Below are 12,250 nucleotides of genomic sequence, written 5' to 3'. Positions count from 1 at the left end.
GCTCAGGAAATTAACATTCAGAGAGGGGGGCTTTCTCAAGGATATCCAGTTAACAAGTGGTAAAATTGTATTTTTTAATATTCATCTTTGTGCACACATTCTTTCTACAATATAGTTTCCAGGTTTGAGAGTAGGAATTAAGTGTAACCTGGAAAGGCGTCGGCTCCCCCAAAACTACCTTGTGCCTGCCTTGATGCCCATCCCAGCTTGTCACCACAGCAAAACACGCACACACACAATACATATGCAGGCGCACTAACTCTAAACTCACTGTTAGATTTTCTTCCTCCAAAGACTGCTCAGTGAGACAGGAAAGTGTAATATGCATATCAATAAACCCTAAAAATCCCTATCAAATATGTCATTTCAAATATGTCTTCCAAGACAAGAATAGCATAGGAGAGCAGGTTCAGGAGCCATGCTTCCTAGCTCTGCCCCCTCCCTGGCTGAGTGACTTTGGACAGGTTGCTCAACCTCTCTGTGCCTCAGTTTGCTCATCTGTAAAGTGGGAATCAAAATAGTATTTTTTAAAAAATGTGTATTTTTGAGAGAGAGAGAGCGCGCGCACGCATGAGCGGGGGAGGGGCAGAGAGAGAGGGAGACACAGAATCTGAAGCAGGCTCCAGCCTCCTAGCTGTCAGCACAAAGCCTGACACAGGACTCAAACCCATGAACCGTGAGATCATGACCTAAGTCAAAGTTGGACACTTAACGGAATAAGCCATCCAGATGTTCCCAAAATGATAAAATCAGTTTAGGCACGTGACCCCTATGAACTCTATCATGAACATAGTAAACACTCAATGCAATGTTTGGTCTACTTGAGACTAGTACATGGCCATGACTCAATCCCAGGCCCACTGTCTCCCAAGCCTGCACTTCCACATGGGTCTGACTATAAATCTATTAAGAGCTCAGAGAAGAGACACATATAGGCAAACATGAACAGGAGGAGAAAGACTCCAAAGCAGGCCTGGGAGATCTGAAGGATGAGCAGATTTCAGAGGGGCAAAGAGCAGGCAAAAGAGCACTTTAGATGGAGTCAGTAAGCAGACAGCAGATAATGGCATATATAGTTATGGGAGAGGAGTCCAAGAGACTAAAGAATAAGGTATTTTAGGGAATAATGGAAAATAATACAAGATAGGGAAGTTGGGATCTTGAGAGCCAGTCAGGAAGTGCTGACCGGACAAATGGAAACAGGCGTAGTCTTCTGAGTGAAGGAGTGAAATGATCCCAACAGTGTCTTAGGAAGTGGATGGTGCTGGGTAGGAAGGAGCTCAGGATTATTTTCAACACACACGAAAGAAGGGCTGGAAGGAGAGCTAGGCCAGGGCACTGAAAGTGAGCACACAGAAGACCAGAAGCTCTGGAAGATGTTTATGGAATGGTAGGGCTTGCTGCCAGACTAAAGAGAGGGAGAAAAAGTGAGGGAAGACTCCAACACCACGCCAATATTAGGCTGGTGAAGAATGGACTCTAGTCAGAAATCTATACTAAATGACTGGAAAGTACAAAATGTACAAACATTTACTCAGACCACATGAACTACACTCTGAAGTTGTTTTTTAATTCTGTTCTAAATCTTAGCTTTTTATCAATGAGGCATGGTAATGAGGTAAGCACATTAATAATTAAAGAAGCCAGCCTCCTGCTATGTGCTTTGCATCAGTGCCATTCTCAGTGATTTTATGCCGGAGTCATATTTTTGGAATATACTGGGAAACTGGGAATTTGACTGTTATTTACCATCAGCCATCTAGTACAAAATGTACTGCGGGGTCTTGGAGCTGAAATGGTTGCTTCATTTGCAATCCACAGTTATGCCATAGTTACTTGCATGCATGAAGCATGTAAAGCACATAATTTTGGCTTGGGGAAACTGATTCTGATGAAGAAAGCTTATTGGAAATATGTATTTTTTATAATCTATTCATTACATACATGAAATAGTGCTTAGTAATTATCAAATAAAAGGATTATGGATGGTGGACTTTTTTTTAATTAAAAGACAAAACAATCTTTATAAAACTGGATAATTTAGGACCCGTATTTATAAGAGAAATTTTTTTTTTTTTTAGGAAGCAGCAACTTCTTGAGAACTACCTAAGTGTTTTGCGCACTGTTATGAAATGGCAGATTGTCATGATCCATTTATATTCTGCTGACAAATGTTGGGCCAGCCATTGGACCTAAGTATGCCCCTTCTCTTGGAGCTTTTCTTTTACTGGGGGAGGCAGACAAATAAGAAAATAAATAAAATACACGCTAATGCATGAATAATAGAACTTCAAATAAAGTATACAAACAGATCAGAAGAGAAAGTAGCTTTCTCCTACCATTGTTCTAAGAGATAAAAAGAAATGCATCATAAACAATCAGCTACTGTAAAACCCATTTGAGGAATCTGAAAAGAATCACAAGTATGTTTTGTTTTTTAATCTTGTCAGAAACAGATATTCATGAAAATAGAAGGAAGGCATGGGAAAAGGAGCAATCGGCAAGCAGCCTCTGAAATATATTTCCAAGCAATTTTATTAAAAATTTAGAAAGTCACGTCTCTCTCTCTCTCTCTCTCTAACAATCAACATTACTTTCTAATGGGTTGTTTTCATTCTTCTACTCATCCAGCTTAAACCAAAGCACACATTAAATACAAGAGGATTTATTTTCCTGACTTCTGCTGCAGTGAAGCCAATCTAATCAAAAATGAAATGGGGAATGAGCTCACTGAATAAATCAGAAGAAAGAATTAAAGAAGCTGACAGATATTTTGGAGGTTTGTTAAAAAATAAATTGGACTTTCATTATAAAAATTGACTTAAATGAATGATATACTTAAGAACCTACTTCAGAGCATTTCCTTAAAGTCAGTTTGGTTAGCAACCAAAAAATACTGCCTTTCAATAGTTTGTTATATTTCCAAAATGCAAGAGATATAGTAATTGGCATAAGTGAGAGTGAATGTCCAGGAAAAAAAAAAAAGGAACAAAATGCTAAAAAAATCTGTGAGTCTGGTGATATATGCTGTTCAGATTTGAAACCTAAATGAAAAGTTCAGTAAGATACTTTATTATTTTTTTTAAATGTTTATTTACTTTTCTGAGAGACAGAGAGAGAGTGTGAGCCAGGGAGAAGCAAAGAGAGAGAGGGAGACAGAGGATCTGTAGCAGGCTCTGTGCTGACAGCAGAGAACCAGATATGGATGGGGCTCGAACTCTGGAACCATGAGATCATCACTTGAGCCAAAGTCGGACACTTAACAGATTGAGCCACCCAGGCACTCCAAAAGTTCAGTAAAAGACTTTAAATAGTACTCCCTAAAATAATTAAATGATGATCAATGTACTTTTGATATTTGAAGAAAAGCAAAAGGAAACTGGGTAGTAGACATAACCCTCTATAGATCTACAATTTGTAAACTACTTTAGTCCCTTGATAGACAGTCTTTAAATATAAACTCAATAACAAGGAAAAAAATAAGCCATTGTCAAAGATAGCTGTTTACATGACATGTAACACTTAAATTGGCAGAGGTGGGGAATGTGGAATGGAGTCAGATCACGTTCCCTCTTAAATCTCCAAAACAAGGAAAGAGGACATATTGATCCTTCTATTCATCGGAGGTAGTAAGCATTCCATGGAAAGTTATCATGCTCATTCTCAACTGAGCATGATCAGACAACAGATGGAAAAAGAGATTCTGTTCTAGGTACTGCTTGTAAACAGATAGAGATGGTAAAGGAACTCAGAAACCTGCTGTCTGAAGAAAAGAGGAATGGAATGTAAACTGGACTTATTCCATGAAACCCCAAGGAACAAGACAAGGACAATGGATGGAAATTAACTATACATATTCTACCAGTCAGTTGTGGCTAAAGATGTGTGAGAGAACATTAAGAGTAGTGAATTCTGTGGAAGGTGTTCAGGTACAATGAGCTCTGATAAGGATGGGGCAGAATGCACCCCAACCCTGAACAGAAAAGTTACATGGCTCACCTTCCAGGATCACTTTCACCCTGAGATCCTGTGATTGTAAGAAATAGAAGCCACAGTCACTGACTTTGGGGGACTTAAAAGTCATTCAGTGACATACAATAGGTGCCTTTGAAAAAGTGGTAGGAATACTATATCCACCAGGGTCCAAGGAGAAAGCTAAGGGCACCACAGTTTGGGTAATATAAGGAGAGTTTAATAAAGACACTGTTTCTATGGGGCGCCTGGGTGGCTCAGTCGGTTGAGCGTCCAACTTCGGTTCAGGTCATGATCTCGCGGTCTGTGAGTTCAAGCCCCACGTCGGGCTCTGTGCTGAGAGCTCGGAGCCTGGAGCCTGCTTCAGATTCTGTGTCTCCCTCTCTCTCTGACCCTCCCCCGTTCATGCTCTGTCTCTCTCTCTGTCAAAAATATACATTTAAAAAAATAAAAAAATAAAGACACTGTTTCTAAAAGTGTGGGTGACCTAAGGGGGAAACACAATATCCTGGTGGCCAACAACAGAAAGGGGCAAGGTCATCCTTCATTTACTCCAGGCCTAAGGGGATGAGAGGAGGAAGCAGTTACCAGAACCAGGAGAGAGAGCACCATGGGGAAAGGACCACCTGACAGGAGCTGTGACGTTTCATCCTACAGGCCATTGTTAGGACTGTGGAGGGAGCAGAGAGCGGTATGAATCAGCAGAATGGAGGAGTGGAGAAATCTGGAGGACCAAAAGAGGCTATCTAGCATAATGCTAGTTAGCAAGGCACACAAAACAGGGCAAATAATGAAAGCCCTAGCCTGAGTAAGAGGTTGGAATATATTCTCTCTCAGGTCCCTTCCAAAGGATGTAGTATGTATTTTTATTGATGGAGACTCATAGACCTACTGTTCTTTACCATCATTTTGTATCACTGGCTCTTTTACATTTTGCAAGCATTCCCTGGATTTGTTCTCCGAATTAAGCACTCAACTGCAATATATTTGCTGTACCCAACATGGTAGTACCATAGAATACATGATGTGGAACCTGAAAATCTGAATATAGAACCACTTACCCCACCTTAGGTAATTTTCCATCAGAGAGCCTTGCTACTCCTTCCTTTATTCAACACATATGTTTAATCATCTCCTACTTGTCAGGCACTGTGTTAGACACAGGGACACAACAGTCAACATGACAAGTCCATCTCTGCCTTCATAGAGCTTGGAGCTGAATATCAATCAGTCTAATCTATAACATCCCTAGTCTGTAAACGATTCTCAGAAGTGCTATAGATCAGAGGCTGGCAGACAATGGCCCACAGGCTAAATCTGGGTGGCATTGCTTGTAGAAACCATGTTTTATTGAAACAGCCATGGCCATTAGCTTATATATTGTCTATTGCTGCTGTAGTGCTACAATTTCAGAGTCGTATGGTTGCTACAGAAACAGCATGGCCTTGCAAAGCCTGAAATATTTATATCTGGCCCTGTAGAGAAAAAGTTTGCCAACACTTGCTCTAAATAAAACCTAATACTTTAAGGATGTAGATTTAAGGACACATATTTTCACTTGTAAAACATCCCTGAGTACTGCAGTTACAAACCAAATCATGAGGGAGTTGGCTTTCTGAAAGATTGTATTTCTACTTGGTTTTGTGGGGTTTTTTTTTCCTTCTTTCATTGTGAAAAAAGGTACCATGTGGCCAATGTCTTCTATCAACAGCTGTCTTTAGATGATGTTCACCTTGTCCCTCATTATTTCTAGTCTTTTGATTGATCAGTTTTCCCCATCACAGAAGGCCAGTTTTATAAATGATTCCCTTCCCTGAATAACACCAAACAAATTTTGACAGGGGTGACTGTAGGCTCTCTTTTAAACTGAATAATAAAATTGATTGTAAAAGCACTTAGCTCACACTCAAATGCTATATAAATGCAAAATTATAGCAGCAAGAGGATGTTCACTTCCCTACAGACAGAAGCATAAGTAGTTGCTTTTTCCCCAATCACTTGTCCAAGAGAACATTAAAATTTTAAATCAAAGAAAACAAAACCTAGGTATCATTGGCAGTTACCAAAAATTCCTAATAAGTGTCAGGATCTGTGCTGCTTGTGGTTCCTCCAAAGGATGTTAAGAGGCTAAGTCAGTGGTGGCTGTGGCTGACCATCAACTTGCCATTGCCCAAACCTTTTTCTTTCCCTAACGGTAATCAATGTAGCATGAATAAAATTAAATGGCCACTTAGTTCATATTTAGTCACTAAGATGCAGCAAACACTAGATTGAGAAAAGATCCTTGCCAAGTTTTGTTTCCTGAAAGTTTTGCCAACCCACCAATCCACTGATAAAATATACACCAAGTGTTCAAGAGAGGGGCAACTGAGCCCAACAATGAACAGAGAACTAAGGGATGACTAACAGGGAAACAGCAAGAAGAAGGACTGGCTCACAGGTAACAAGAGTGATCTCTTCTAGATTCCAGCTTAAACGTTCTATCCTTGAAAATGCCTTCCTTAGACCATGACAACTTCCTCTAATACATATGCTTTTAACATTCCATAGTCTTGTTTCACATCATTTCTCACAACCGCAACTGGATAATTCCCTATTTAATTAGTTGTTTAATGTCTATGTCTCTCAGTGACAAGCAAGCTCCATTGAGCTCATTATATGTCTGCTCAGAGCAGAAATCCCTACAGCTAATACATGGTGCTCAATGAAAAATACCAGGAGACTGACCTAATGAATGAATGGATAGGTAAGCAAGCTAGATCCTAGGTACGCTGCAAGCATATAAGAAAGCTCTGGTTTTTCTGTGATATGCTACTGAAAAAACAAAATAGCCAACATCTTCCTATACTTATGTACCACACACAATGTTCTAAGAATATGCACTATTTGCATACCAACTCTTCTCTATCAACCATCTCTCTTCTCTTTTAATCTCTTTTTCTGTACTGATTTTATCTCTCAACATACAACCATGCTCAGGTTGCTTCCAGCTTTAAAAAAAAAAAAAAAAAAGCCCTCTCTAATCACCCCCACTCAACCTAGCTGTTCTTACCAAGGTCACAAATGGCATCCTAATTGTCAAACCTTATGGCTATTTGCAAATCCTCATTCTATTTCTCTGCATCATCTGACCACTCATATGATCCTAATGACCACTCCTCTATTCTTAAAACACTTTGCTCTCTGACTTTAGTGACACTACTCCCCCAATTATCCTTCTATACAATTCCCTGTCAATTCTATAACCTAATCTAAAGATGTGTCTACTTTTTCTTCAAATCACTAATATATCTTGCTTTTATTACTGCATCAACCTTCTGACTGATCTCTTGGCTCCTTCTAATCCATTCTTCACAGTGCAGTCATATGCCTTCCTCAATAATGCTCCAAAGTGACCAGGCCTAATTTAACTGGCTCTATTAAATTGTGACTCTTGACCTTCAACTTCTAGTACCTTTTTCAAGAAGTTTAATGCATATGTGACATACACATGCCCCGTGAAAGAACTAAAATATTCTCTCCAATCTTCACCACAATGTCCACTGGACTCCTAATATCTTTATATATGCAAAAACATATTTAAGATAGTACTTTCTAAGCTTTAACAAGGCCTCCAAAATACTGGTTTTGGAAAGCTGGTTCCAAACGCTGGTATTCCCTCCATCATTCATGAAAAAAAATAAAAAATAAAAAGAATAAAAACTATGCTTATCATCAGTTTGTACTCCCGAACCTCACTCCCATATTTTGCCTCTGAATTTTGTCATTTTGGTCCACTTCCCTGCTCTGAAAGTCATCCAGATTATCCATGTCCCAAATTATACATGCTCTTTATTGCACTTGATCTAAAACCCTTCTGAAGCAGTAAGTCTTCCCAAATAAAAACAAGTAGAATAGCAGATAGCAACTCACAAATCTTTGCCAGGCGACTCTTATTGCAGTCACATGATGCACTGTAAATTCTCGATTTTAAATAGGAAAAAGGAAACACAAACAAGCCCAAGAAAGTGATCAATGTGCATGCAATTAATTTGGCAAAAACATCACTATTGAAAAATATACCCATCTCGTGAACAGAGCCCATCTTATTATGTTTTTTCGACATTATGAGCATTCTATGAATACTAAACACAGTACATTTCTTTATAATCTATGGATCCTGATGGAATCCAAGTCCAAAAACATGTTTCCACAATTCCAGACTACCAAGCTACCAGAAGCCTTTCATAATTCAGTCCAAGCAATTTCTCCTGCCACTTCAAACATTCTAGACACACTAAAACATTCTGTTTTCTCCATGCACGCCTGACTTCATGCCTTTGCTTACTAACCCCTTCATCTGTAATGAATTCCCAACTTCAGCCCCTATTTCCTAAATATCTGGTACTTATCCCTCCTTAAAATGCCCCCTTCTCCATGAAGCTTCTCTGTCCTACAGCATTTTATCTGATCCTTCTAATGCAAATTCACCCTTTCCTCTGAATGTTTCTCGGGCACCTGTATATCCATCCCCAGGACAGGCCTGTGAGGTCTTTGAGTGAGAAAGCCATGTGTGTGCCAATTAGATACCTACAGCACTTTATACAGTTCCTCCAATATAGTGGGTGATCAATAAAAGATCTATTCCATGATTTGACATTCCCACCAACAGCTTCAAAACACAGGTCCCTCCTTCTCTACGAAGCCTCAGGAACCATTTCGGTGGTCAAGCTAGGCTTAAACATGCTCAGAGGCGTGGAACAAAACACAGAAATTCATAGATTTCTGCGCCAATGCTCCTGTAACCCCAAGCACTTGAATGCAGGCGCAATCGACGTAATTAAGTGAAGGGAAACCCCAACAGCGTGCGTAACTCCACACAGCCCGTGACTGAGGTGAATGTACGTCCAAGCCCAGGGCCATGGGAAAGGCACCCGCGGGCCACCTGGGCAGAGAGCACGGCCGGCGAGGCTGGGCAGGGGAAGACTGCGGGGCGCTTCCCCACCTACCTTCGGGGCTCCAGCAGAGGAGGGAGGGCGCCCTCCGCCGGGAGCCAGTGCAGGCGGGGAGGGAAGCGCTGGGGCTGGGACTCTGAGCCCCCTCTCGGAGCGGGGGAAGCCTGAGTGCCCGCCCTGGCGGCCCGGCGCCGGACCGGGAGCCTGGAACGCTGCCCAGCTCGTCCTGCCTTCTACCCTTAGGGGTGGAGAGCAGGGCCACGGCCCAGAGACCACAAGCCCCAGAAGGCCCCGCGGCCGCTCGCCAGGAGAGTGAACGGGAGCTCGGTCACCCGGAGCGGGCTCGGCACGGCGCCCCGAAGCTCTCTAAGGAGGGCTCGGCGAAGGAAAAGGACACGCCCCGTCGCTTTCCGAAGAAGTGCGCCCTCTGGAGCTTGCCAGTGACATGGAGGCCTTGAGGAGGAAGAAATCCTTGCAGAGACTGTCGGACAGAGACGCATTGATGCCATTGGGGGAGGGGGGAACTCGGAGAACTGAGGAAAAACTGAGTTCTAAAACAATTTTTCTTTTTCCCAAGGTGAAATTAAATTTCTGTCTCTTGCAAGAAATTATGATTATTATAAATGGTTTTGCTCACTTTTTACCTGTTACGTTGCACACTTAGTCTACGTTCTTAAATCGTTTTTGCCTTATTTCTTTCTAAAACTCATATTTTAGAATCCCAAATGGATTCTAAGCATACTGAGGACAGAGTCTTTGTAGTTTTCTTTGGTATTATACACAATACTTGGTTGCTATTGGGTAGAAGTTTCATTTATAGAATCAATCATCGATCATTTCTACGTGGAGTTCTGTTCAGCTTACTTTTCTAAATGGATGAGCCTTCTTTATTAAGACATGCATTTGCATGCAGTTATTGTAAATTTCTTTAAAACATTAAGTATCAATGTTCTAACCATCTGCCCATGAAAAAGAGTCAATGATTTCAAGTCTATTGTAATTTGTTTAATATCTAATCCTGCAGAGGTAAATTTCAGATAAGTCAAGAGTGAATTATCTTGAACTCCAAATTAATGAACACTAGACTAATGGTTTACTGTATTTGCAGTTCTTATTTGAGAAATGTAAAATCCAGTCATAGTTCATCTATCACAGAGATGATTAAGAGTCAAATAGGGGAAATGTTGCAAAGTTGCCTTTTGTACTGCATGTGTGAAATGCACTTCATTTCCACTTAATCATTCATTATGCAAATTGGATTGAACTCCTATTTTGTGCCAGGCACTGAGTGAGGCATGGTTATTGCCCTTTACAACTGTAGTCTGGTAACTAAAACAAATAGGTAAACAAACTATCAAAATAACTGCAGTCACTGAAATCCTATTGGAAAACTGCTGTCAGTTTTAACGAGAGCATATCCTTTCTCATTAAGCCTTACATAGATATTTATTAACTAGGGTATATTTACAATTTTCTTTGAACTTCTAAAGATGGAATGGATTTTACAAAACTGTATAATGTAAAATAACTGTCATGAAAATTGTACAAGTTTTTATACTAGTTTTTATACTAGCTTTACTCATCCCTAATGGGAATATGTAATAAGTAATCAGTACATGTTTGTTGAATAAAAAAATTAATGGATTCCCATTATCTTAAAACATTTAATTTATGCCTTTTAGAACTACTTTTCTATAAATGTTGTGATTCAGCTATTTGTGTCATGGCCCAAACAACTTTTCTAAAAGAGTTTATAAAGAAGGGTAAGGTGAAAGTGCAAAGATGTGCCTAAGATCTCTTATCTCTTCAGGTTGGTCGCTGCATTTAAATGCAAAATATTTGAAGGGAGCTTGGGTAAAGAGGCAGAACAGAATGTGTTAGAAAATCATGTTTCTCTCACATAACAGATTTTTTTAGGAAAGGAAATTCATTAAATGCCAATCTGTATATATAGCAAAGAAAATATTAATGGTATCTATGAAGAAATTTTTAGGATCTATGTAAAAACATAAAAGAAAATGGTTTACCTCTACGCAAAATATAAAACCTTAGATGGAGAATACTAAGTTATTATTAGCCAGTTTAATGTAAACCTGAAATAAGTAAGATGGATAAAATGAATGCGGCATATGTAATCAAAAAACAATATTAATTTTAAAAGACTATTTTAACCATAAACAAAATAACTCTCATAAAATTTCAAATAATATATAACATGTATTTTAAAAAGCCTGTTGTTAGAAAATGCTGTTGTTGGGAAAGTAATTTGCATTATTTTATACTATAAAATTGTGGAAACAGTAGTAAGCCTCTCTATCAAGAAATAGAAACTTCAATAATCCCTAGGCCAACACCCATTTACACAGAGAAAATTATTAATTCTGTGTTCAATTTAGTAGTTCAAGAAACATTTATCATGTTAGGTACCGAGTATAAAAAACTCTTCCTCCTAAATGATCTTGCTGTGCAATAAGGGAGCCAAGTTTTATTATCAAGACAATATAACTAGTAGGAAACTAAACATCCCTACTATGCCAGGTAATCATGGGCTACCTTGTTTAATTAATCTTCACAAAATCCATATAGGCCAAGTACTGTTTTTAATCCTTATTTTACAAGGAGGAAAATAAACATTAGATTGGCTAATTCATCCAAGGACATTCAGCTTGTACACAGGGTAGCTAGGATTCCTACACCACACCCTCTTACTTCAAAATGAATAAACTTAACCCTTTCACTCTAGCACAACCAGGAAGCCAGTTAAGTCCCACTTTAGCTGCTGCCTTTAATTGTAGTCCTTATCCAGAATGTTCCATCAACTAACACCTTAACATACTCAGTGGCATCTGGGGCAGCTAGTTCTATAAGGCTTTTGTGTTTTTGAACCATTCATCAGACTTCTTGGAGCCAGGTCCCTTGGTTAGATTTCACCCTGATAACTTTAACACCTGCTTCAATTTCATTGACAATTTCATATGTCACCACTCACCATTTTAGCACCCCTAAGTTTCTCAAATTGATCTAAAACCCTAACAGAATTTTCAGCAGATTATGATCTTATGGTCATTAGAATTAACATTATACTATGGAATCCTGCCTACCATTGTCTTCAATTATTCAATTACTGTTAACATAAAATTAGTAATTCATACTATTATTTATATAATTATTAGCGTAGTCCAGATGACATCTTACAGTTTCCCAACCTTTGTCAAAATGGTTGGTATCTTTGCTTTAAGAAGAGCAAAGTCCGTGAAAGTTTCCAAGTGTTTAAGACCACTAAACTACATCAATTTCATGAAAAAAAAAAAAAAAGTTTGTTGTTAAAGTATGTAATTTTGAAT

At 39.2% G+C, this 12,250-nt stretch overlaps 1 protein-coding gene across 1 annotated transcript in view; it reads right to left on the bottom strand.

Annotated features, from left to right (window-relative positions):
- Positions 1–9,035, bottom strand: part of MEI4 (meiotic double-stranded break formation protein 4) — a 210,399-nt gene extending 201,364 nt beyond the window's left edge. Inside the window, exon 1 of the mRNA XM_042939207.1 lies at positions 8,961–9,035. The gene's annotated coding sequence lies outside the window, so the exon portion shown is untranslated. The remainder of the gene's footprint in view (positions 1–8,960) is intronic.
- Positions 9,036–12,250: the final 3,215 nt, after the last annotated feature.

This window comes from Panthera leo, chromosome B2 (genome assembly GCF_018350215.1).
Source record: "Panthera leo isolate Ple1 chromosome B2, P.leo_Ple1_pat1.1, whole genome shotgun sequence".
Classification (NCBI taxonomy): Eukaryota; Metazoa; Chordata; class Mammalia; order Carnivora; family Felidae; genus Panthera; species Panthera leo.
This window is presented reverse-complemented; position numbering and strand designations above follow the sequence as displayed.